The sequence below is a fragment of the Equus asinus genome, chromosome 3 (assembly GCF_041296235.1).
Source record: "Equus asinus isolate D_3611 breed Donkey chromosome 3, EquAss-T2T_v2, whole genome shotgun sequence".
NCBI classification, from domain to species: Eukaryota; Metazoa; Chordata; class Mammalia; order Perissodactyla; family Equidae; genus Equus; species Equus asinus.
The window spans coordinates 139,595,380-139,623,045 of NC_091792.1; the positions used below are offsets into that span (position 1 = coordinate 139,595,380).

General features: G+C 36.7%; 1 long non-coding RNA gene across 1 annotated transcript in view; it reads left to right on the top strand.

Moving 5' to 3' along the window:
• Positions 1 to 1,506: 1,506 nt before the first annotated feature.
• The window catches only part of LOC139044882 (uncharacterized), a 178,149-nt gene continuing 151,989 nt past the window's right edge, over positions 1,507 to 27,666 (top strand). The window contains exon 1 of the long non-coding RNA XR_011502287.1: positions 1,507 to 2,023. This is a non-coding gene — a long non-coding RNA (uncharacterized lncRNA). The remainder of the gene's footprint in view (positions 2,024 to 27,666) is intronic.

Consider the following 27,666-nt stretch of genomic DNA (forward strand, 5'->3'; position numbering starts at 1 on the left):
TTATTAATTGAAAAAAACCCCACGATGTGAAGAGAATGTTACTAATTATGCAGCAAAAATGTATATATGAGTGGATATAAGCTTTTATATGCAAGCAAATTTCAGGAAGCTTACATAATAATTTGTATCAATCAGGGTCCAAACAAGAAACAGATGGCAGAATCAAATTAAGGTAATTTGAATAAGGCTTATTTACAAAGAAATTAATTACAAAGGTGTGGATGCGTATAGAAAACTGAAAGATAGGGTTAGTGCAAGATTCTTGACTATTAGCAGCAGGACTGTTATCACCCCCAAGGCTGAAGGAATAATGGAAATTGCCAGAAAAAGGAAGAATCTTATAAAACAGGCTGTCTTTTAAGGGACATAGACAACCTGAGTCACCATCACTCATCTGGTGGGTATATCACTCATCAACTACCCATCTGTTCGTATATGTGGGCATGGTTCCTTTATGAATAGTAAACATGATAGTCATCTAATTGATTTTCCTCATTTTATAGAAGAGAAGAGTACATCTCATATGCTAAATTGTCAAGACAGAATCTGAATCCAGTTCAGCTGATTACACTAGGATACTAAAAGATTTAAATGAGAGAGAGGCGTTAACAACTTAGTTTCAAATCCAACCCGTCACATTAATTGTGTATTTTTGGCAAGTCACTTCACTTCTCTAAGCATATGCAGTTTCTTTTTTGCTTTTTTTTTTGTTGAGGAAAATTCACCCTGAGCTAACATCTATGCCAATCTTCCTCTATTTTTTAGTCTGTGGGCCACCAGCACAGCAGGGCCGTTAACAGAGCAGTGTAGGTCCCAGCCTGGGAACCGAACCCAGGCCGCCAAAATGGAGTACACTGAACTTAACCACTAGGCCACCGAAGCTGGCCCTGTTTTTCATTTTTAAACAGAGATTATAATTAAAATATTTTCTCATAAGGGCTGAAGCATGGATAAAGTAGTATGGTATCTGAGAAAATAGTTAACAAAGTACATTGTTTCATGCACGATATAGTTTAGGTTTCTGTCTGTCTGTCTTTCTCATACACACACACATAGACTCCCACATGCATGTGAATTCTTAAAGCCTAACTTCAGAGTTCTTATCTGGCATTTCTCATTTCCATTAGAGTGATTGGATCTCCTAGTCTTGCTCATGAGATAGGGGAAGTGCACATGCGTTGTGAAGCATTGCAGTCTTCATTATGTTTGTTTGTTGAATTGGACTACTGAAAATATTTTAGCAAAAGCCACCAAAACAGTTTGGAAATTAAACAGTTTTTGTCTTTATGAAATATGTGAGACAATTTGTCTCTTTCTCCTTGTGAGTGTTCCTCTTCTTTCTTCTGTCCTGCGGACAACAGGCTCGTTCAGAGCCTTTTCTTAATAAAGGCATTTTTGGCAGGAGGAAAAAGCAGAAGTTGTCTGCATGACACTCTCCTTATTTGGCATTTGTTTCCTAAAACCAAATCCACTGAAGCAATCAGTCTAGATTCCCCAGAGGAAGAAGAGACTGAAAGAAACATAAACAGAAAGGAAAGATTTCTTTCAGGCTAAAAACTGAATCAGGAGACTGGAGAAAGCGAGTTAGGGTGCAGTTCTGTGGTTAGGACAATCAATGGGGCCCTTTAATCTGATCTGGAGAGATTTTCCAGGAAAGTATCAAGAATTCCAAGTGGAAAAGTGGCATGTTTTCCAGCCTTGGCAGAGATTTCCTCAGCAGGGCAGAGGAAACTAAGGGAACCGTGTGAAATGAACCTGAAGTTTTCTTCAAGGGAACCAGTGTATTCTGAGGATCAAGAACTACAGAGGACATCCCAAGATTTTTTTCCTACTGCCCACGGCCAAAGTTGAATTTCCTGTCAAATATGGAGGAGATACATAGTTAAAATTGAATTGTTTTTAAAATTAATTAGGTTGAACTTAAGATATTTCCTGCTTGTGGAAAGTGAGCCCTGTCTCACGCATTTGTGTCAAATACAGTCCGTGCAGCGGCTTGGGGACTTCAGGAAGTGAGAGCATACAGGTAAGTAAAATATCATTTTAGGTCAAGAGCTTTATGCCCTGATGTTCTTGGCAGAGAAGTAGCTATTGTGGGGCTTCAGACTTTGGAGATATTGACCTGAAATGGTACCTTAACAGGCCCACACTGAATTTTAGAGTTGCCACTCAGGTTTACTGAGGTTGTTCTGGTTTTAACTGCGCATTTGTTTAAGTTAAAGGAAAACTCCTCCTGACGCTATTGAGTAATTTTCTTCAAGTGTACCTTTATATCCTTACTACACATTTCTTTTTGAAAAAAACCTAGCTTTATTGAGGTACACTTGACATTCAGTATACTATACACCCATCATGAAGGTCAAGATAATGAACATTTCTCTCACTCTCAAAAGTTTCTCCTTCTTCTTTGTGACACATCTCACCTGCTCTCCCTGCCCATTCATCATCCCACCCTCACCCTCCTCCCCGGGTAACCACTGATCTACTTTCAGCCATGATAGATTAGTTTGCATTTTCTAGGATTCTACATAACTATAGCTGTATAATATGTACTCTTTTTGGTTGAACTTCTTTCATTCACCATAATGATTTTCAAATTCATCCATTTTGCTATATGTAGCAATAATTAAAATTTTATTAAAAATAAAGAGGGCATGAAATTTATGGGCAAGTCTATGTAAAGACATATGCTTTCAACTCCCCTAGAAGTAGAATGGCTACATTGTATGGTAGGTGTATGTTTGACATTTTAAGAAACTGCAAAACTTTTCTACAAATGGTTGTAGTATGTTATATTCCCACCAGATGGATATGAGAATTTCAGTGTCTCTCCATCTTCACCAACACTTTGCATTGGTAATCGTTTTAATTTTAGCCATTCTAATAGGTCTGTAGAGTTTCATATTGTTCATTCGCCTGATGACTAATGGTGTTGTAGATCTTTTCATGTGCTTGTTTGCCATCTATATATTTTCTTTGGTAAAGTATCCATTTCTTTTGTCTATTTTAAGAATTACTTTTGTTGTTGTGTTATTACTAAGTTTTGAGAGTTCTTTATATATACTAGTTACGAGTCCTTTATTAGATATATGATTTTCAAATATTTCCTCTTGAGGTATGGATTGTACTTTCATTATCAGTGTTTTTCAAAAAGCAGAAATTTTAAATTTGATGAATTATGTATTAGTTAGTTCTTTGTAGATCATGAAATAAGAAACAGAAAGGCAATACAGAAAAATTAAAATTAAATCAAAAGCTGATTCTTTGATATGAATAAAATCGATAAACACCTAGCTAAACCGTGAGGAACAAAAGAGAGAAGACAGAAATTACCAATCCTGGGAATGAGAGATAGGACATATCTACAGATTCCAGAGGCATTAAAAGGAATGCAAGACAATATTGTGAATAGCTTATGTCTGTAATTCAACATTTTTACTGAATTGAACAAATTCCATGAAAGACAGAAACTAGCAAATGTCACCAATAAGAAAGAAAACATGAGTAGCCTTAAATCTATGAGAGTTACCAAATTGTATTTAAAAACTTTCTCACAGGGGCTGCCCAGTGACATGGTGGTTAAGTTTGCACACTCCACTTCAATGGCTCAGAGTTCAAGGGTTCAGATCCTGGGTGGGGACCTACACACCGTTCATCAAGCCATGCTGTGGTGGCATCCCACATATAAAATGGAGGAAGATTGGCACTGATGTTAGCATAGGAATAATCTTAAGCAAAAAGAGGAAACTGGCAACAAATGTTAGCTCAGGGCCAATCTTCCTCACCAAAAAAAAGCCAAACAAAAAAACTTTCTCCCAAAGAAAACTCCATGAGGGTGACGTCAGCAAGATGGCCAAATAAGACATATCTTCCCCTCAATAACAATAGTTTGGCCCCATCCATGGGTAAAGGTGCCTTTGTGGGAGTTGTGGGATTCAGGCAGCAGACTGTGGAACCCTGGTGGAGACCAAGAACAAAGAGACCCATTTTGAGAAGATGAGCCTGACCCCAGGCCTGCCCTACAGAGGGTGGTTCCAGCCAAAGACCCAGAAACAGCTTTGTACCCATGAGGACTCAGCTAAGCCCCATTTGGCTGTAGTTCTGTGACCAGCATCATACATCAAGGTGACCTGGGAAGAGTCTTGCCCAACAATACCTTGGGTGATAGGCACACAGACCTCATTCCTGGCTGTGGACCTTAAAGTGTCCCTGTGAACCAGCTAGGGTCTCTCTCAGCCATGGACCAGGATCCCCTGGAGAACGCTGACTTAGACAATCATCCACAGACAAGACAGCCTTTGTGGAAGTCCAGGAATCCAGTGGAGAAGTTCTAATACATGGTTGGAACAAAAAAATCTAAAAAGAAAAACAAATGCCACAACTAGAAGGACCTGCAACTAAGATATACAACTGTATGTCGGGGGCATTTGGGGTAGATAAAGCAGAAAAAAAAGAAAAAATCTGAGATTGGATGCATTGTAGAGGGTAGGAGGAAGACTGACTTTTTCCATGTTACCCCTCTCTCAAAGTGGCACAGCTCAGTGTCAAGAGCATCCTTTTTAGCCTGTGATTTCTCTCCAAAGGAAAAATGGGAGCGTGTGAGGGAACATCTGGCTTCCCCAACTCTGCAGATTGCTGCCAATTTCTCTCTCACCCTATCCAGAGTACTGAGTCACAAGCTGCACAACTTGGGGTACTAAGCAGTTTGGAGAACACAAGCCAGGGCCTGGAACGTATCAAAGGGTCCTAGATCCTGCTCACTGTGTCACAAACTCCATTGGGAAGCCCATCCATGAGCTGCTAGGGACACCTCACCTTTGGATCCCCACAACTGGCCTATAGGCACCTTCAGCACCCTATGTGCCTCACCTATACACGCCTGCACCCCATAGCCATCTCCCTGTGTATATCCCAGAATGCAGTAAGAGTAAGCTTTTGCAGATGGCTAGTGAGCACATGCAGAAAACCAGCCTAAATCTGCAGGTCTGGGAGAAACCACAAACTTGAGTATTTAGCATTGCCCTCAGGAAAGCAAAAGTGAAGCTGTCAGCACCCAGCCTGGTGCTTTGCATGATTGAGAGAAGGCATACAAGCTTAAGAATTCTGCCACAGGAAGGAGCAAGAAGAATCAAGCAGGTGTATCCACAGCAGGTCTGAGTAAGCCTCAGAATTCCCAGCAAGGCTGACAGAAGGCATTTCTCTCCCAAGTCAGTCAGTAAAGACTGCAGCAGGTGACTTCTATTTCAAATGCTAAGACAGCAATGGAAGATTTCAAGGGACATAAAAAATAAAGGAAACATGACATCATTGAAGGATCACGATAATTTTCCAATAACTAATGCCAAAGGTACAGAGATCTGTGATTTACCTGAATAGCTTTTTAAGGAAGCTCAATGCTAACTGTTTAAACTCTAGTAAAAAGATTAAAGGACAAAAGCATTAAAATAACTATAGCTACAATAATTTGTTAATGAATGAACAATATAAGAAGAGGTAAATCATGACATCAAAAGCATGAAAAAGGGGAGTGAAAGGGTAGAGTTTTTATATGTGATTAGAGTTATCAGAATAAAATAGACAATTGTATCTATGAAGTGTTTTATGTAAGCCTCATGGTAACTGCAAAGCAAAGACCAAAGATAAAAAAGTAAAGAGAAGGAAATCTAAATATTCCACTAGGGAAAATCATCAGTTCACAAAGGAAGACATCAAAAGAGGAAGAAAGGAACAAGTGAACTGCAAATCTAAGAACAAATAACACGGCATTAGTAAATCCTCACCTATTAATAATTATTCTAAATGTAAATGGATTACTTTTTCCAAACAAAAGGCATAGAGTGGCTGAAGAGATAAAATAAATAAGTAAATAAATAAAAAACAAGAATTAGCTATATGCTGCTTACAAGATACTCACTTTATCTTTAAGGACTCACAAAGGCTCAAAGTGAAAGAATGCAAGAAAAGATGTTCCATGAAAGTGGAAAACAAAAGAGGACAGAGGTAGCTATACTTACATTAGACAAAATAGATGTTAATTCAAAAGCTGTAACAAAAGAGAAAGAAAATTATTATAGAATGACGGAGTCAATTCATCCAGAGCAAATAACATTCGTAAATATATGTGCACCCAACGTCAGAACACCTCTATATTAAGCAAATACTAACAGCTCTGAAGGGAGAAATAGAAAACCATGCAATAATGGTAGAGGATTTCAATACTCCACTTTCAAAATGGATAGAAATAAAATCAATAACAAAACATTGGAGGTAAATTATAATTTAGATTAAATGGACCTAGCAGATATGTACAGAACATTCCATACAACAGCAGCACAATATACATTTGTCTCAAGCACACATGAAACATTCTCCAGGATAGGTCATATGATAGATCACAAAACAAGTCTTAGCAAATTTGAGAAGATTGAAGTCATACCAAGTGTCTTTTCTGACCGCAGTGTTATGAAACCAGAAATCAATAACAGTAAGAAAACTAAGTTCACAAGTATGTGGAAATTGAACAATACACTCTTGGACAACCAATAGGTCAAAGAAGAAATCAGAAAGGAAAATTAGAAAAATCTCAAAAACAAACATTGCTTGTTTCTTGATGTTCAGTGTCTTATAAACCATAGTAGCCTATATTTTGCCTATATTTTCAGTTATTTCTGGTGGGAAGGTAAATGCAGCCCGTTATTCCATCTTTTTCAAAAGCAGAAATAAATAAACTTCTTTTTCCTTTTCTTTTAAGCCAATTATGGCATAAATAATTTAATTAATGATTATCTATTGAGCATTCACTATATATAAGACACTGTGCTATTAGATGTTATACGAATTATACCAAAGTTTTGGTGTCATAGATTTTGGGAAGAAAATGTGAGATTCTATCTTTTTCTACTTTCTTGTTACTTTATTTACCTGTGTATAACTCTGGGATGTGTTTGTACAAAATAAGACACATATTTGTGTGTGTGTGCATCTTTCATTGAAGGAAAAGATGGTTTCCTCCAAATTATTGGTCCTTTTTTAAAAACCCTCAAATTGAGGGAGTTGGATTAATCATACTACTCATGGTACCTTATCATCATTGGTCCGTTCAAGGTTTCTCTCTTCCTTTGCTCTTCTCTCCCTCCCTTTCTCTTTTCCTCTGTTAGTCCTTCCTTCCTTCCTTCTTTCCTTCGTTTCTTCCTTCTTCCTTCCCTCCTTCCTTCCTTCATTCATTCCTTCCTTCTTTTCTTCCTTCCTCCCTCCCTCCCTCGCTCCCTTCTTCATTCATTCCTTCCTTTCTTCCTTTATTCCCTGGGTATTTTTCTTCCATTTCTCCACAGAGATGACAATTCCAATGTTTATTATGCATTTTTGATTCTGTGTTCTTTTAAAATATACATTGATTATACGAAAGTATTTTTAAATTTATATAAGTGATATTGTGCCTTGTGCCTCCTGTTTTTGTTTTGTTTTGTTTTTACTCAGAGCTATAAGATCCAGCCGTGCTTTGTTATATGTGTTTATTTCTTGTTTCTAACTGTTATATGATGTGAATCCATTACATTTCTTCATCTGCTTTCCAAGTGACGGGCACCGAGTTTACCTGTAATTCTTTACCACCTCTCAGAACACTGTATTGAACATCCTATAAATGCCCCCTCTGGACTTCTGTAAGAAGTTATGGATTATGGATTCCCAGGAGCAGATTTGCTGGGACAAAATGTATGCGTAAGAGCCATTGGACTATGTCCCAGCAGGCTGCTGTTCAGGATAGATTCCACAGTCTCCAGTGCCACCATCAGTGCTTGAGAGTTGCTGTTGTAAGAACCGTACACGACTCAGAATTGCCCAGCTTTTAAAGTTTTGCCAGAGAAAGGGATGTAAGCTAATATTATGGTTACTTGCTTTTGCATGTTTCTGATTTCTAATGACTTTGTGCATCTCTTCATATGCTTATTAGCACTTTATTATTTCTCTTCTGTAAATTACAGTTTATAACATTTGCTTATATGTCTGTTGGAATTGTTGTATAACTCTTGTTGCTTTGCAGACCCTCCTTGATTTTTTTAGGGCAAGTACTCAACCATTGCCAATTTTGAACATGTAAATATTGTCTCCCATCTGGCATCTTTCTAATAATTTTGTCTGTAATGCTCTTCACTGACAGTGTTGTTAATTGTGATGTAATTCAATTAATCCTTTTTAAATGCCTTATTGGTGAAAAGTTTTGCATAAGAATTCCTTCTCCCTAAGGTAGAAATATTTCTACATTTTCTTCTACTAACTTTATAGTTTCACCTTTCACTTTTAGATAGCTAATCCGATAGGAACTACCTAGTGTCACATAAAGATACGGTTTTGGTTTTCTTCATATTGTGAGCCAATTTTTATAGATTGAAAAACTGTCCTTGTCCTTTTGATTTACAGTAACATATCTATGGTATTTTATGTCCCCATACATATGGTTCTGTCTCAAAGTCCTTTAATCAATTTCATCTATTTATCTGTTCTTCAACCAAACGACACTGTTTTTATTACTAAGGCCTTGTGGTATGTCTTAGTTATTTACCTCCAGTGTAGAAAAATGCTGTTCATCTGTATCATTTGGTCTTAGATGTCTTAGGCTTCCTTTATGTTTTCCAACTCTATCCTTTCCTTAACTCATCTGAGAGTTCTTCAATCTGATATTCCAATCCATTAATTTCCTCTTTACTGTAACCTTACTTATGAACTCCATCTATTTTGTTATTTGTCGTTACATTTTTCATGTATAATATTTCAAATTATTTATTTTTATTGCTAATACCTTTATTCTCTTTTTAAAAATGTTCATCTGTCTGTCACAATAACTGCTTCAAATCTTTCTTTTGTCTATTTCTTTTACTATGATTATCTTCAAATATCTAGTTGTTGGCCTGTGGGCTTCAATTGCCTTCAGGGTATCAGACATGATCTGCTAATATGGGTTGAGTATGGCTTCAAGGTCATACTCTTTTGTGTGTAACATTCTTAGCCAGTTAAATCATTCTCATTTTCCACCAGTTCATCAGAAAAATCTTACGGCCAGAGTGGAAGCAGTAATACTCAAAGACTACTCAACTCACACTTGTTTTCATCAACTCTAAGCTTTTTCAATAACCTCAAGGACACTAGTACAAATGGCCTATGCTATTATTGTGGGTTTTTTTCTGAAGGAATAAGGCCACCAGGAGCCAAGGTAGGAATAAAGCCTAAAACGTTTTCTCCAAGCTATCGTCTCTCTGTAGGTTCCAGGTGTTTTCTTTTCCAGAATGCAGCCATTCACTGCCAGGCACCTTAGTCCAAGACAACATTTTGCCTTCCTATGATGGTTTTGATCGTATTCTTGCTTGGTTACTCATATTTTGTTGTTATTGTTTGTTTGATTGATTAGTTCTTGGAGTCCATGTTTCCTTCCACCTTTAATTTTCTGAGAGTTGAATTTTGGGGAGGGAATCATAAACTGCTTTGTGCCATCTTGTATAAAACTTGAACATTCTCTTTAATCATCTTTCTTATGATGTTTGTACAAGGCAAAAAAAATAGCTTATTTCACTATACACTCATAAGCCTTTAGTAAATTTGAATCCATTCATTTAATTCTATTGAGTTCATTTTTTAATCTTAAATTGTGCTTTTTTTCTTATTTTAAGAAATACTTTATCCTCAGGCTTTCTCATAGTACCTGGCATGCCGTGTAGAAACGAAGGTACATCTTCAATAACAATACTAACAACAATAATTTTAACCAGTATTTTCTTTCAAGAATTATCTGAGTCCTCATATCAACCTATTAGTTTAGGTATTGTTTTCACCACTTTTTAAAGTGAAGAAATTATTAGAGAAATAACTTTTCTTGGATCCCGGAGCTTGATTTGGAACAAGCTCTGAATTGCTCAGCATCTGAGCTTGCAGCCACTAGAACCTGATTTTATGATGCTAAGTAAATGCTGACAGACGTTTATTGGTAAAAAGTAAGAGCATTAAAAAAAAGAAACTAAAAAAGGAAAAAAGGAAAAAGGAAAGGAAGTTCATTTTCTCTACCTCAGTTTGCCACAGATCACAGTTCAAAACTTTTCTAAGCTCTCTCTACCAACAGAATTAATCCACTTTGCCTTATTGACTTTATCCTATCTCATGCTACCTGCTGTGTCAAAACCAGAGGCATATAAAAGCACAGGCCCATCCTTGTAGTCCTGATGAAAATGAGGTCTTCATACTAAGATCTAGGAGCAATTAATTATATTGCTCATGCCCTGGTGTCCCTACACATGTTTATAGAGCACTGCATCCTGATGGGAACTGCCGTTCTACCATTGAATATCACATTCATTATTCATAATGCATGGCAGTAAAACTGAATAATTAATATCTCGATATCACTGATACTCCACCCTCCCTTCCACATGCCAATATACAATTTGGAAATTCTTTTTGATGCATGCCCAAAGCACATATCACACTGTGCAAAAGTTCTGCATTCTGAAAGATATAGGCATGCACTATAAATCTGAAACATAGCTATTGTGAGTCTTAGAACTCAGCAATTATTTCTTCCAAGACCCCATAAGTAAAAATGAGAAAGTTTAACCGTACAACTTTTGAAAATGGAGAGTTGGTACAACTTTAGTAAACTACTCATTTTAAAAGAATGGTTATTGAACTTAATGCAACAGCTTAATATATGTGCAGATATTTACCCTCTTGACAGTGCAATTTAAAAGCTGACTTGTTTCAGAATTAGACTGGTAAAAACTATAGAAGTGGTTTTTCAGTAAGGATAGAACTCCCAGTCCTTTCATGACTCTCTGTACCTAAAAACTAATATTCTTAAAAAAAGGGCAGGAGACTTTTTCCTTCCTTAAGTGGATAATAGTAGCATATTATTTATTATTATATAAAAATCTAAAATTTAAGTTAAAAGATATTGTCTATCCCCGTTTTAGCAGTATCATCTTTTATCTACTTCCATCCACATTGATTAATATTTATTGAATACCTAAAGCATCTATGCCACTCTAGCAATGGACCTGATCCTTCAGAATACTGATGTTTGATCTAGAGTCAGATAAGCTACTATTGTAATCATGAGGTCACAATTAATTACAGGAAGAGTATGAGTTATTTATTTACAAGAAACAGCATTTCCTGAATCCCAGTTGTGTATAGGGCACAATCTAGCATACATATTATTCTCATATCTAATTGGGATTACAATTGAAACTAAAAAGGCAGAAAACACAAAAGCGTAGAGAAGGACTAGAAATGGGAACCCAAAATAGTCCCCTTGTCAAAGTGACTTTAAATTAGGGTGACAGGCAAGAAATATAAAAATAGAGATATGGAAACAGCCAAGCTGATTAAAAAAATATGTTTCTGAATTAGTGCCATTTGGAGGTTAATATCAAATTCTGATTCTGTTCTGACGTATTAGGAAATGTGTCATTTTTGCACCTCAGGCTATTTAGATATCCTTTATCTAAGGGTACCCAGGATTCTCAGGGATGCTTCTTTATTTCTCTTGAGAGCCCAAAAACCAACAGCACAAAGACCAAAATCCCCTCCTAAGAGAAATTCATCCCCAATATAACCAAGACATGACTATTTCCACTTGTATGTACAGGAGAGCTCCCTGCTGTTCTGGACATTGTGAGTCATTGTTGTTCACTCTCCCTGAAGTTGTAGAGGTTTTTTTTATTAACAAGAGAACGTTTCAATTCAGTTGGTGTTCTTTAGTCACTGAGGTGGCATTACCACTAACTTTAGCACTTTGAAATGGTTACAGTCAAGTCTTAGATCACAATCCTCATACCGTTAGTGAGGGTAATGGTTTTCAAATAACACAACTGTAAGAGAGAGCCTGGGAATTGCCTGGCAAAGGAAAGGTGAGAAAGTAACTCTATTGAAAAGTAAGAATCTCTTGTGACTGGAAAAACCCCTTTATGTATTGATGAACCCCAAATAGACCTTTCCTATTGATAAGCCAAAGGTATGTCTGAGAATGGGGCAGTTAAGTAAGAAAAACTCATTTCCTCCAAATTGAAGCGAATTGCTAAAGCTACTGCTTGAAAGAATGACCTCTTCAGAAGACAGGACAGAAGAATTTAGCCATGTTCCTCCTCCAACTGTGTATGGTTAGCAGAACTGTCAGCGTTCCTGACATCACGAGGAACAGCCCCTTCGAGGAAGAAGAGCAGAGGAGGTCCAAAATGGTAGCGTAATCCTGTGGGGAAGGATCATTAAATGCCTGTTCTCGCTTTCTTGGTCGCTGAGCTTCATCATTCCCCAAATAATTTATATCTTTCTAAGGAATATATGGATATTTGAATGAATTTCATTTAACATTTTGCCTTTTGCATAAGTGCAAAAATACAAAGTGTCAGTGTCCCAAGTGATTCCCCATGGGGCTCTAATATGTTTACTAGGTCCTTGTACTACGACATAGTCTGATGGAGTGTCTCTAGGTTGACATTTCTTCCTGCTATTTTCACAGGTTGGCTGAAAACGGTTAAAAAAAAATGACAGTTAAGCATTTCAGCATTCCTTGATCCAGCTCAACGCAATGCTTAGAATTTTATTCACATTTCTTCTGTTGTATGAATATGGATTTTCAGTATTAACTATGGTTTTCCATTATTGATGATCCAAGGGACATCACCTCTGTTATTTTTAAAAAGGAAAAATAAATTACATAAAATAACCAGTTTCTCATACATACATCCACCAGAATAACACTGCTATGCATATCTAATCTTTGAGCATTTGCCTAGTTTTGCATTTTCATAGTTTTGCAGTGAATGGGTATGTCTTGGTGAGTTTGATTATATTTTCCATATTTTGTAATGGCTTCCCAGACATCAGAAACTATGTGTAAGTACTCTCAGACTACTGGGAAATGAGATAAATCTATTTCATCAAAATATTTAAGAAAGATTAAAAAAAATCACTGGAAGATGTTGGTAAATAAGTCAACAAATGCCGATATGAGTGAAGCAATATGTTATGGGCTGGCTCTACATAATAGTCTACACACAACCTGGACTATGATCTTTTCTAAGTGCAAAGCACTCAGAATAGAATTTTAAGATTATTCATGATTACCACTCTGGATTTTAAAACTGTGTTCCTCTTCTTGTTTACTACACGAATTAGATAGCTTAGGTATTGTTCCCAAATTCTAGTTAAGCAACTTTCCCATTCAAGGTATTCACTGAATCTATATTAGTGACCAAATGGTCGCATGTTGGTCATGGCATAATACAGAATTTTACCTAGTCTTTTTGCTAAGATCTTTTCCAGGTTTAAATTTCTAAGATGGACAAGAATAACTTTCAGCAAAAGTAAACTGAAGGTAATATCAGGCATGTTATTTGTTCTAATCACAACACTTCCACAGAGAAGGTCCCCTCAATGACATTTAAAGTGGAAATGAAAGTTTAAGTTTGGGGTGAGGGCACATCAGTGTCAGTGAAGAGACCCAGGACCCCTGAGGAACGTTTTCATCAGAGTGGAAAGTAATAAGGAAAGTGAGTCTTACCCAAGGCTTTTTCGAGGTGAAGTGAGGCTTATGATGGTGAGTACCATGTGAGTTTGATCTTGAGCTCTCTTGACATAATTTTTGAGACAAATTATCAGTAAAGTGGTATGGTCAGGAGAAAGGCATCGAGGAGAAGAGGGAAGGCTAATTTAATTGCCTTTGTTCCTCAGTGACACAGCTTAAATTGAGCTTGCCTTTCTGAGAGCTCAGGGATATTTGCATGCTTGGATTTTCATAAATGGGAAATGAACTCAAAGCTCTTGGCCTACAGAAAATGTATCACTTTATATTTGAAGGACAAGAAATACAAGAAGGAGTCAAGGGAATCTGAAAATTCCTTTTTTCTCTCATTTTCTCCTGACGTTTTGGGGGGATGGTGATCAGACTCAGTTAAGTGTAAAGTAAAATGTAATAAATACCATATAAAAGTTTAAAAAAATGTGGAAAGTCAAAATACATACCCTTAACATATGTTCTCGAGGAACAGCAATGACTTGTGGCTGTAAGTAAAGGAAATCAGTCCACTTCCTGCTGATTCATTTATTAATATATTAAACAAAGACATATTAAAGATGCTTTGAAACTGGTTTGTACCCAGATAAATTGAGGTACTAAAATGTTATGTAAAAGACACTTTGTCTGTATGACCGGATTTACAAAGAATCAGGGAAATCCCAGGGTAGTGATTCTAAGCCGTTCTAGGAAAATAAGGAAAACTTGGGAAATAGCCAACAATATTCAAAGGTTGAAAAACTTCAAACTCTTTTCGCTAAAAGTCTCATAATACTGTGATTTCCTGGAGGTGGACACAATTAAAACATTTAAAAAAGAATTTACGCTCTTTGCTTCCAAATCCTCCAGTAAATTTAGATGTTATTTGAGTTGATTTCTTCTTCATTTCTTAGAGTTTGTTGTCGCTTAAGTCTCTTACCTATGATCACTGTTTGAGATTTTACTAATGTTCAATTGCATCTAAGTAATGAAAAGTTAATAAAGCTATTATAAATATAATGAAAACTATAATTTTGCTATAGAGGTAAATAATTAAGTGTTTGTGAAACACTGAATCATAATTCAGTGGGGTTTATGAGCAATATAAATTTATAAAATTCAAATAAATGAAACATCAATAAATGTGAGCTATTGTTGCATCTTGAAGAGGGAACAATAAATAGCATCTCTTTTTTCTTCTGCTCTAGTTGTAATCACTTAAGAGACGCAAGGGTCAGACATATGGAGATCAAATGTGCACCAAGAATACTGATGAAGCCTAAACTGGAGAAGTTGTCTTTAACTCTGGTAGCTTTGTAAGCTTAACTAGACTAAATCCTGAAATTGAACATGCCCATCAACTTTCAAGCATTACTGGGAACTTAGAAGACATCTCCATAGGGTCCTGCCCATGTAAAGCTTTAAAGAAGATGATGCAGAGATTATGTGTTATCTTCTAGCAGATATATCAGAGAGAGAAGACGAGGCTGGGTCACACTTGTTAATTCTCGTCTCTCAGTCTCACCCTTGAGAAAAGTGACTTCCTCTCGTGGGCAAAAATGAACCTAAGAACAGAAAGAAGTCCATATTTTATGCTATTGGGAGCTTTATTATTATTATTTGCTGGAATTAAAAGGAGATAGTAATAACAATGACCTCTTGAGATTTCTAAACATACTCATATTTGGACTGAGGTAGATCAACTACTTATATATCTTCGGTTTAGCCATGTGGTCTCAGTTTGACTGTTAAGTAAATAGTGATAGGATAATAGCTACTTCCTATTACCTTCTCACATAAGCATTCTTTTAACTTTGTTATGAAAGGATACAACAATTAATAAATGTTTTAGCTATTGTTATTAAATGTCCAACAGCTAGTCATATAACCGAATTCCTTTGTCTGCTATGTGCTAAGTATATGCCAAGAGGAAGGACTGGGATATATGACATAGATGGTAGATTTAACAGTTGTCCCTATAGTCTGTCCTCAGGGGCTTTGTTTGTCTTACATGTTTGATGAGTTTGAGGAAAAAAGAAACAAAGGAGTTAAGAAGGCAGTGAGGAAAGTCTATGCTGCTTCACTAAGAATCGTTCCAATAAAACTCCATTATTCCTCAGGCAAAATTTTGAATAGAGACAACAAGATTGTATTCTGTTAAAAACAATGCTGAAACAGGAGACTTGTCTCCCATATATTTTTTTAAGTGGTAGAGGGAATGAGTTTTAAATGTGCAAAATTATGAAAAGTGTGAAACAGAACACAAAGGTAAAGTATTTCAGGTTTGTTAAACTTGCGATTGTTATTACATCAAACGGCAAGAGCATGACAGATATAGAAATCATCTTTTGTGTTGAGTGTAAAGCTCATTAAAACTAAACAGACATGACATATCCATATTGCTTGGGTAGACTACCAGTGCAAAGGAAATGCTGCATCGGCAATAAAGGTCTAAGATAATTGCTAAGCTAAGTGAGAAGTGGACGCCGTATTGAAGAGAAGTAACATTGCTGTACCATAGACTTTGAAATGGCAAGATATTTGAGGCAAAATTCTAGCTCTTCTTGGATTAAACTATTACTATACTGTTTTACTTCCCTGTAGAAAATCACTTATTTTCGTGTTCTTGATTGTGTAATAAACATTCCAGCATTTATATTAATGTTGATAACGATTTAGAAAGGTTCAAATCTGAGAGACAGAGTCATAAGATTAGTAATGGAACCGAAGAACTCCACAGTGATGGGATGAGCCACCTACTCTATTTTAGGGGTTACTTAGAACCATTTAGCTCCAACACTAACTGACATTTTCCCAGCTCAGTCTCAATCAGTAGATGAGATGATATTTTGCCTGCCATCTCCTTTTCCTTTGTTTTAGACATCCGTTTAAAACATCTGGGTAAAGAAGAGAAGTGTTATTTATGGGGATGCCTCAGAGACTCCAGCTCTTTATAAATATATGTTTATCTTTCAATATACTGCTTTCAATACCTCTAGTATTCATCAACTCACGTATACAAAGAGGTACTTGCAAACACATATTCTTCATAGACTAAAAAAATGACTTCAAAGTTTGAAAGTTTATATATTTTGGATCATTTCTTACTTGGAAAGGGTTGAATGTTACCTTTTGTCCCTATTCAATGAAATCAGATCAAAATATAATGTAATGCCAGAACTGAAATTAATGACACAAGAGTAGAATGTAATTATTTTATTCTTTTGCCCAATTAAATCCTTTGTAATAATGTGGCATGGTAAACTAATGATTTTTTTTCATACACTTTTTTTACTCTTATTTTCTGAATTTGGGCCTATTATTAAAAAGCTTATATATTTGGCTTCCTAAGTCTTCAAATTCAGAAGATTGGGATGATCACCGATACGAAAATTATAAATTATCTTTATTTTTAAGAAAGTTATTAATGTCTGCCTGTTGCAATTTCAAATAGTCATTAATCTAATTATTTAAAAAGAAATAGATCTATGTAGCTATGTGCTCTTAGCATTCAGTCTGCTTGTTCAAATATTTCCTTGTTCTTTACCATTATTAGCTCCCAGATATCACTATAAGCAGAATGCAAAGATAAATCAAATACAACTTCCAGCTTGTGGCCCTCTCCTCCTTCTCTGCCTCAGGAAGAGAAATGCCATTCTTTCAATTTCTTCGGGCTACCCTATTCTAGGTCTTTGTTCCAGGGTCCTTTACTTAGCTTATTAACCTCAGTCTTGTTGAGTATTTTTGAGACGGCTCAGCATCATCCAGCAACAGTGTCCGACAGTACCATGTCCAAACATAAAAATAGTTTGAGATAAGCCTGAAACGTCATTGGAATCTCCAGGGCAGTATCCAGAGGTGATAGGCCACTACTCCTATATACCTTTACTTGAAATGGCACAAAAATGATAGTATCCACACTAAACAGTGAGTAAACTGCTCAGGGAGTTATCTACATTTGAGTGTAATATAAACTACTACAGCGAAGAGTTTAATAGAAAGTGATCCAAAATAGGAGACGCATGTTCAAACTCCAGGGCTATCCCAACTCTTAATATGATCCTTGGCTGTTATTTATTCTTCCAGGTTAAGTTGATTCATTTAAAAAGAGAGGAGAGGTGGGCTGTTTGTAATAGCCATCATCGGGGCCGGCCCCGTGGCCCAGTGGTTAAGTTAACACCCTCTGCTACTGAGGCCCAGGGTTTCGCTGGTTTGGATCCTGGGCCTGGACATGGCACCACTCGTCAGGCCACGTGGAGGCGACGTCCCACGTGCCACAACTAGAGAGGCCCACAACTAGAATATACAACTATGTACCAGGGGGTTTTGGGGAGAAACCCAAAGAAAGAAAAAAAAATAGCTATCATTTCTTGAGTACTGACTATATCTAGACTTCTCTCTGTTATTTATATCCATTATATCATTTACTCTTAATAACAATTGTGTGAGAGATGTATTAATATTATTTCATTTTACATTTGAAGAAACTGAATCCTAGAGCAGCTAAAATAGTCTCATGGGCACATATCTAGTAAATGGTGGAGGCAGAGCACAAATTCAGGTTTGTTTGTCTTCAAAGTCTGTCCTATAGGGATGAAACTCTGGTTCATGTTAACATTCTATCCTTATTGTTTATTAGGGTGGTGTGTGTTGTTAATGGGAAGAAATAAAGGGTCTTGGTACACAGGGTGACTTAGAATCTCTGGCAGCACTTACATCCTTTAAAGTGAGAGAAATAATATATTTTTTAATAGGCTATAAGCTAGATGTATCTTCATCTATATCCTTTCTTTTAGATTGGAAGCTTATTGTAGTCATATTTCTGGAATAAATAGGGTACTGGACTTAGTATATTACAGTGCCTGAAAATAATTTGGGGATAATGGAAAAAGGCAAGGAAATCATCCCTGATTAAATTTGTAAGTGGCTGTCTGGAGAACCATTATAATTTATGAGGATTTGCTGCTCAGAGAGTAAATAATACCAGTGACAGCATTTCCTCAGAGAACAGAAGATCAGATCTGTTGCAAAGTAAGTGCCAATACTTCCTCTCAAAAGCACAGTGGAAGAGACAGAGGTAATAAATGATGCTTCATTTATCTCAATGCTTATGACCCTCCTGGCCGCTTAAGAGCAGAGGGACAGCATTTAACTCTTTCAATGCAGTTGAACAGCTACACCTTCCTGCTGCATATGACAGCCTCACATTCTCAGAGCATAACTGGATGAGGTAAGTTGTCTAGATAAGCGAACCCCACACAATCACACCCGCCATTTCTGACATATAGAGAAATGTTTGCTAATTTCGTGTAATAATCTTTTTCATTTATTTGTAATAATGATGATAAAAATCTTCATGTTATACATTGCAGCAATACTGTGTTCATGTCATTTAGAAGAAATGACAGGTACTTTGAAATTAGCATTTTTGAGTGTCTGGTAATGCCGGCTGCATGTTGAAAATTATAATTTGTGGTCCTATATATCAGAGCTAACCCCCAAATCCAAGATGCAGATTTTAGCAGATTTAATTCCACCTTTAGCTCTCTTACAGCATATAAATTGAAAGCTCGGCAACTTGTCATTCAAATGAGTTATTAAATATTGAGACCCCGGATCTCACCACTTTAGAATCTGATGGTGTCAGCACATAGTAAGAACAATTTATGAAACGTGGAGTGTGATTGGTCAAATAGCCATATACACTGATGTTGACATTTCAATTAACACCTGTTCATTTTTTAATAGGCATTTGTTATATAAAATAAATTATTGTTCTATTCAGCTAGCAATGTCTGGCCCTTATTGGTATCTTATTACACAGCTTTAATAATCATTTGACATTTAGCCTTTCCTAACTAACAATGGAATGCAATAATTCACATCTCTTGGATGGATTTTAAATCCCAGAGGGAAGTCATTATGTTCTACATTCATTTTATTAATTGATTAATTAATCTGACACAAAGTTAGAACTTAGTAGGAATAGTAAGTATCAGAAGATTGATGAACAAAAAGTTTACACGTAACAGGCACAGCAGTGTGTATAGCTATTGTATTTCTTTTTGTAAATTTGTCATATAATGAAATAATGCATGTAACACATCCAAGACAGTGTCTGTAATAACATAGACAATATATATGGTTTCTTTTTACTGCCATCCTTAATTTATGTACTCCTAAAAGTCTATGTATGGAAAACATTTTCTTTCTAGGCAAGATGTTTGTTTTCATGTAGGCACAACAGGCACACCAGAATGGTCTCATTACAGGTATACTATAGTACGTATAGTAAATCTTGTGTATACTCAATTCTATCTGTAATGGCCAACTCGGAAACCCACATAGAAAGTAAGAAAGAATGATCTCCATGCATTTCACTGAGAAAAGAGCATCACAGTGCACTGCTTTCTTGGAGGATAATGTAACATAGGTCCAGCTTTGGAAAGAACAAGAAAAGCATGCTGGTTTCTCATTTTGCATTTCACAACAATTTGTCCAAATTTTGTTTGGTTGATTGCACTCAATTGTCTTGTTTTTGAAAAACAGCAACAGATTAAAAGAAAGCTCTCTGCAGGAGAAAAAACTATGCTTCAGGGAAGAAAGAAGAGCAGAAAAGGAGAGTAGGCATTTTAAATATGGCTAGTTACATGGTTATTCTCTTTGCAATTTGTTTCTTTAGTGCCCAGTGACAGTTTTTTGAACTCACTTTGTTGGCCACAACACTTAACAGATTACCAAGCAATCAAAGCAGTCTTCATCACACAAAATTAGAGTATATTTATTATAAGAAAACAAGATAATAAACAAACATATACACAGAGGTCAGCAACACTTGAGAATTAATTCTACTTCCTCATATGCCATGTGTGCAATGATTCAGGGTAAATGATAATATATTATACTTCAAGTCCGTAACCTTAGAAAATAAAAGCCTAGTTGGAACTGGACTTACATGAGCAAAACAAGCTTACAGTACATGGGACTGTGCTATTTGGCAAGTAGTCAATAAAACTGTACCTTATGACTTTCTCTCCTAAAGGTTCTAATCAAAACAATTTATTTCAGGCATGTAAACTGTGCTTTTCAGACTGTAGCTATTGTCAGCATGTGCAGCAGCATCAGCAATAGCTGATGCAATTTTTGGATTGAGAGTCTCAGAGCTCCCCCATCTGTCTCAGTAATGGCTGGATTTTGTACTAGATCAATACGGCATGTCAGCTATAGTACAAGGATTTTCTCCCTAACCTTTACAATAGCAATTTCCCTGCCTCCAACCTTGCCCAGCATAAAAGCAATATCTGAGGATATTATGCAAAGAATCTGGAGCTGATAAAGCTTAGAGGACATTAGCTACCAGTACACTAATTGCTGGAGGCCAAGCATTCAGACATTATAGCCCATTTGAAATCTTAAACTTGAGCCATGAAAAGAGAACATCTTTTCATGATAGATGTTAACTTGCTTGCTTCTGTGAGCATAGGACAGTGGGTAAAGGCGAGAAAGTGATCTGTAAACGAAGTCACCGTTTCTTTTTGTGTGAGAGTAATCTGGCTGCTCCAGTTGGTTCTCTGAATGTATTTCTCTCTTGTCAGCAGTGGCAGAGGAGAATCGAATGTGATGTGTTTGTCTTAGTAAAAGGTATAACTAGATCCTGGGGGGAGACAAAGTGTTTTGCTTTGTTTCTGCTCCAGTTCTCTACTGAGAAATAAAACCAAGAGGATTCAATTCTTTTCCTTGCAATGGACTTGGAGTTGCCCTGACTCACAGCTCACATCCACAGTGAGCTGATAGTTGTGTATCACTGCCCCTTAGTGGTTGGCCAGTAGCAAACCTTTTTAACACCTAATGAACACCACAGGCTTACAGGTAAATAGAGCATGCAGGCTCTCCTCTTTATTTCTTAGAGCAGCATCAGAGACTTAATGTGCACCCTTACCCTTTTCTAAGGTGATGTTTTGTTTCTCTATGTCAGTGTAATACAGAGGAAAGGACAAGCACTCTGGGGTCGGAAAGACATGGGATTATATCTCTCTGCTATGAGATTTTAGGAAAGTTGCTTAACCCCTCTCTGCTTCTACATTTTTTCCTTCCAAAATAGAATTAGCAACTACCTACCTAAACCAATGCTGTCGGATTAATTGAGATAATACAGGAGAACAAGTTGCAAAGCATCTGAATGGCTTGGCCTCTATGATGATAATTATTGTAATAAAAATTTGTGAAGCATGTGCTTATTTTGTAAGACCAAAAAAATGTGAGCATGTCATGTAAACATCTCTGTCTTCATTACGGAATTACAAATAGAGCCTGCCTTGATGAACAACCCTAGGAGCAATATAACACAACGGTCCCTGCTTTCAGTCCAAATTACGCATCAGTTTATTTGGTGTGGTTTTGGGTTAGATTATGGTTACGTGAAATAGGATTTTAATTCAATTCCTCACACATTTATTGGTAGTCGACTGTTCTGTATAGTCAGTGTGCAAAGAAAAAAATAAATAATACCATCGTTTCAAGAAGCAGTTTGTAAGTTAGTGGAGGATACAGAGATATAAACTTACCTAGATAGAAAGTAGACTCTTCTAAATTAAAGATGTCTAGGAACTGCTATGGAAACTCATTGCTAACCTCAGGGTAGTTTTCATAGAGAAGGTGCTATTTTTAGTGGGATTTGAAATATAACTTTAGAATTGGATAAGCAAGAGGGAAACATCTAAGTAGAGACAATAGACAATAGCAGAGGTAAGTCCTTTTAAAAGAAATGTATAAAGTATGGAGAGATAATTAAGAAATTAGGTGTGGCAAGAACATGAACCATATGTTAGGAATAATAACTGATAAAGGTGAACAGGATGGATTTTGAAGAGCCTTGAGCACTATGCTGAAGTTTCACATACTATATACTATAAGCAATAAGAGAGTCACAAGGGAACATATTTTACATTTTAGGAAATTTTCTTTATTTTGGTTTAAGAAGGAAATAATTGAAATGTGTTTCTCCAATAGCATCTTTTATATCAAAGCTAAATACTTTATACTCATTTTCAAGTCATGCATCGTTATATACAATGTCCACTATGTCCTCTTAGAAATGTTGACATTTTTACTGCCAGCTCTTATCATTCCTTTTCAACAACCAAATCTTCCATTGGTCTATCTTTTGATTCCCCCATTGCTAATGTTAGCTGTATGTGAATATTGTTCCCCATTCCTAAGAAACTGTATTCTGCCCAGAAAATAACTGGGCATTGAAGACACCTTGAATTTTTACTGGGATCATTCTGCATGTGAAGTAAAATCTTTGGCTGTCTTATGAAGATGTAAAAGTCATAAAGTAACACTGAGAGATGAATGACATTCCCCAAAGAGCCATAGGGAGGTATGTCAGCTGAACCTACAAAGATACCCAAATATCTATTTTTATCAACATCATTAATACTACCCAGGTCCAAGACACTGTCATCTCTTACTTGGACTACTGTACTGGCTGCAGCCATTTTTAAACATAAGCCAGCCACCTGAACTTTCTGACTTAAACCTTTCTTTTGATTCCTAACTTCATTAAAAATAAAATCCAAATTATTGTGCATGTCTCATAAGTTCTCTGTAACATTTCCAAACTCGCTCCACCCCATGCTTCAATGCAGGCACTCTGCTTCAGCCACACAGATTTTCTTGTTCTTCTAACAACGAAACCCTTTTTGACCACAGGGCTTTTGTTTTCTCTTACCTTTCCTGGAACATTGATCTCCTGTATATTTGCACGGCTCACATCCTCACTTCATCAAGGTGTTCATTCAAAGACTTCTGTAGGGAGACTGGTCCTGATGATGCAGTATAAAGTAACTCTTGTCCCCACTCCCATTCTCTCTTCTTGATAGCATTAGGCTTTTTTATTTCTTTCATGGCACTTATTGCAATTATAAATTATTGTAACTTTTACTTATTTTTTTTATAGTTTTTCGTATCAGTGAGAGTGGTCTGTTTTACTGACCTTTGCATCTTCCATGCTATAAACAGCGCAGCCATGTGTGTTTGCTAAATACTTGTTGAATAAAGGAATGAATAAATGAATGATTCACTAAAGCCTAAGTTGCATGAGAATAGTAATGAAATAGAAAGCAACTGAGATGCTACAGCTACCAGGGAGAACGAGAAAGAGACGGAGATGACTAAACAAAGAAAGCATGAGTATCACAGATATGAACAATGTAAGATAGGGAAAATAAAGGAGACACAGCTAGTGTCCCAATGGCCATGTTTACAGTCAAGCATCATTTAAATTCAGTGTGCCAGTGCATAAGTAGGAGCGCTAGGAATGCATTCTCCTCCCTATAGGCTCTGGGGAAGCAGCCAAAGGAAGTGTCAGAAGCCCACATAAGCAGCCTCTACAGGTACTCTTGGGTGGCTGGAGGAAGAGGCAATGTGTCCTTATGTAGCACAGCAGTGGCACCTGGAAGGCCAACACTGCATGGCAACATCTCCCAACAGGTCTCATAGCAGAGTTCTGGCAAATTCAGGAGCAGGAATTATCTATAAGAAACCCCGGCATTAGGAGATATGGTCCTACTTTTAGCAAGCTGGGTTTTGGTATCAGGATTCTGCTCTCCAACAGAGACATGAGAGAGGGCAGGCAATGAAATGAGGACCAAAGTCCTGGAAATAAAACAAAGATACTATGCATGTTGCTATTTTGAGAATTCTGTCAGGTGTGTAATTCAGAAACCAGTAAAATCAGAATGAAGAAACAAGATCAGATTAGACCAATAGGTACTTGAGGTGTGTTCAGACTGTTGCTTTAAATATTTCTCTAAACCACTTATTTCAGGCAGATGTTGGTGCTGGAGCTGTCTCTGCAGGCGTGAACCAACTGCCTTAAACAGAGAAGGGGAGAACCACAAAACCGACAATCACGTGGTTCAGGCAAAAAGGGAGCAAATACCTACATTCTAGTCCAAGTTGTTGTTTTTTTGATTTCGGTGGCTAACGGTAATATTGTCTGCAAATAACTAGAGAAAATAACATAAGGTTAACAGTGATAGTCGTTACACAGACTTTTGCACAGACACTCTCATTTGGCTGAGATAACTATAGGAAGCGCTGTGAGCCGGGAAAAGGGATCTGTGTGGCCCAGAATGCTGATGGAAATGCTGATCTATGGAATCTGTGAGAACCGAATGGGATGAATAGTAACACAGGGTATTGCAGGTTTTATGCAGGAAAAAAAATGCCTGTGATTAGAGATAAGTTCATAGGAAATAAAAGAATGTAGGGGCAGAATTACAGACTTGGTACAGGAAAATAGATTAAGGTTGAGAAAAACTAAGATAAAAAGAGATTTGCCAAGAGGCTGAAATGCTTTTAAATCCATTCAAATAACCAACCAGGGGAAGTGAACAGGTTGGGAAGATAAAACAATGTCTTTTAGAGCAAGAGAAAAGATCAGATACAGAGACAGAACACTAAAAAACTGCCTCTATCCCGATTTATAAGTTATGTAGGAATACAAATTGACTTGAAAATGTTCTCAACAATGTACAATAAAAACAACAACCAAACAAATATCACTAATTGAACAAGAAAGGAAAAATCAGAGTGATCTTGGTTAGCAATATTATGCGAATGAAATGGAGGAGTTTCTGCTTAAAAAAAAAGAATTGAGGCCAGTCCAGGGGTACAGCAGTTAAGTTTGCACGTTCCGCTTCAGTGGCCCTGGGGTTCACTGGTTCGGATCCCAGGGGCGGACATGGTACCGCTTGGCAAGCCCTGCTGTGGCAGGCATCCCACATATATAAAATAGAGGAAGTTGGGCATGGACGTTAGCTCAGGGCTTGTCTTCCACAGCAAAAAGAGGAGGATTGGCGGCAGATGTTAGCTCAGGGCTAATCTTCCTCAAAAAAAAAAAAAAAAAAGAATTCATTATGAATCTTGAGTGGAGCATTTAGGGGAGATTTTTATTTTATGCAGTTTGAAGTTTGCATAAAACAGGTACTGATTTTACTGTGCATTTGTGAAAGATGGAATCCAAGACCAAGATCGAATCCTTATGAATCACATTAGAGACAGAACAGCAACCTTCAATTCTGAGAGGACTGGTTGTATTTCCAGTATCTTTATTGCGAAAACACCATTGATTCTGTGTCTTGTCCCTGATGTGGTTAAACATGGAGGATATTAATCTAGAGTTTCTATGGATGTGCTTTGGATATGGGAAAATTGAAGATTTATGAATAACTTAAAACCATAAACAAACTGAAGGAGAACAGGATATATTGCTGTCATCATTTTTTTCAGATTCCTCGACTCAAACATTTCAAAAGCACTGTATAATGATATAAAAGCTTAATCTAAGTGTTTGTAGATCATACCACTTATAGATTACGTACATAACATCACATACATAGACCACATATATGTGTGTATACAAAATGTACATATACATTAGTTGATGCTTTTTTGTGGGTGTGTGAGGAAGACTGGCCCTGAGCTAACATCTGTGCCAATCTTCCTCTATTTTGTATGTGGGATACCGCCACAGCATGGCCTGACGAGCTGTGCTAGCTCTGTGCCTGCGACCCCTGGGCCGCTGAAGTGGAGCATGTGTACTCAAGCACTATGCCACTGGGCCAGCTCCTAATTTATGCTTTTCTATAATCATTTGGTTAACATTCACTTGTATAATAACTTAGGAAATTGGGAATAAATGGTGAATCCACAGTGAACGGGAAATTGTTTTGGTAACTATATACATGATGCAGTAAAGAGTCAGAAGTAAGGGTACTCCACGGATAGACAATTATCTCCAAAAGCATATTTGGAGATGCTTGTGTTTTCTTTCCTTTCCCAAACATTCCAAAATGTATATGATGGCTGTCCCTAATACAACCAGTTTAACTGTTTTGCTCAAATTACAATTCAGTTAATATCTTCATTAATTAAGGATAACATAGTTTTATCATTCATTCAATTATTATTTCAAAAGTTTGAGGTTAAGGTATTAAATGTTTTATGTATATTTTATGTTTCTCTTTTGCTAGATTTTCTTTTTCTTGGAATGACCAGAAATAATTTTCATCCGGAAAAAGCTTGCCTCTGTAAGAGCGTAAATCTCATGCAGAAAAATGAAGTCTTGTAAACCATATAGCTAATTAAACTGAACTACTATTGTGTTGCTGTGGCATGATAATTAATCATAGGATAAGGCTAAAAGCCTAGAATAGAGAAGTTTTCTGCTCTTAGTGCAGTGAAAATGAGTGAAGTGGTCATAGTATTGATTAAGACTTGATGCAGTGGCATCCATTAATTTTTTATCAATTTCTAGACCTAGAGGGTGGGTAATAAGTTAAAACAACTACTACATAAATACATTTGTTCAGAGAAATACCTTGGAATTCTGACATATGGAACAAACATTTTTTATTTTTTATTTTTTTTAAAGATTTTATTTTTTTTCCTTTTTCTCCCCAAAGCCCCCCCGGTACATAGTTGTGTATTCTTCGTTGTGGGTTCCTCCAGTTGTGGCATGTGGGATGCTGCCTCAGCGTGGTCTGACGAGCAGTGCCATGTCCGCGCCCAGGATTCGAACCGACGAAACACTGGGCCGCCTGCAGCGGAGCACGCGAACTTAACCATTCGGCCACGGGGCCAGCCCCTGGAACAAACATTTTAAGACTGGGTCCTTGCCCTGTTTCAACTATAAAATAAGTAACTTAATATCCTCTGAACTGCAGAGAAAACTTAGAATTTTCTGAGGGGTCTACTGAATGTAAGTTGAGAAGATTCTGCTAATTTTGTTACTTAAATATGAATTTGGGCAGTCATCTGCGGACTGTCTCATAGGTTAACATTTTCCCTATAAAACATCTTTTGGTTTTTGAACTCTAAACTTTCTCTTATGCACATATCTCTTAATGCAATGCTTTTCAGCTAGTGCTTAAATAGAAGCAATTTGTATTTGCTTCCAAAATTTATTTCCTCTAAAATAACATTTAAAAAAAATGGCATGAGGGAAAATTCTTGAGTTACATTTCACATGTAATTGGTAAAATGTCATACTTACATATGGAAATTTTGAAAAGCCTTTGGATTCCCAACAATTGGAAAGTGTGTTTTACATGTTGTGGGCTTAA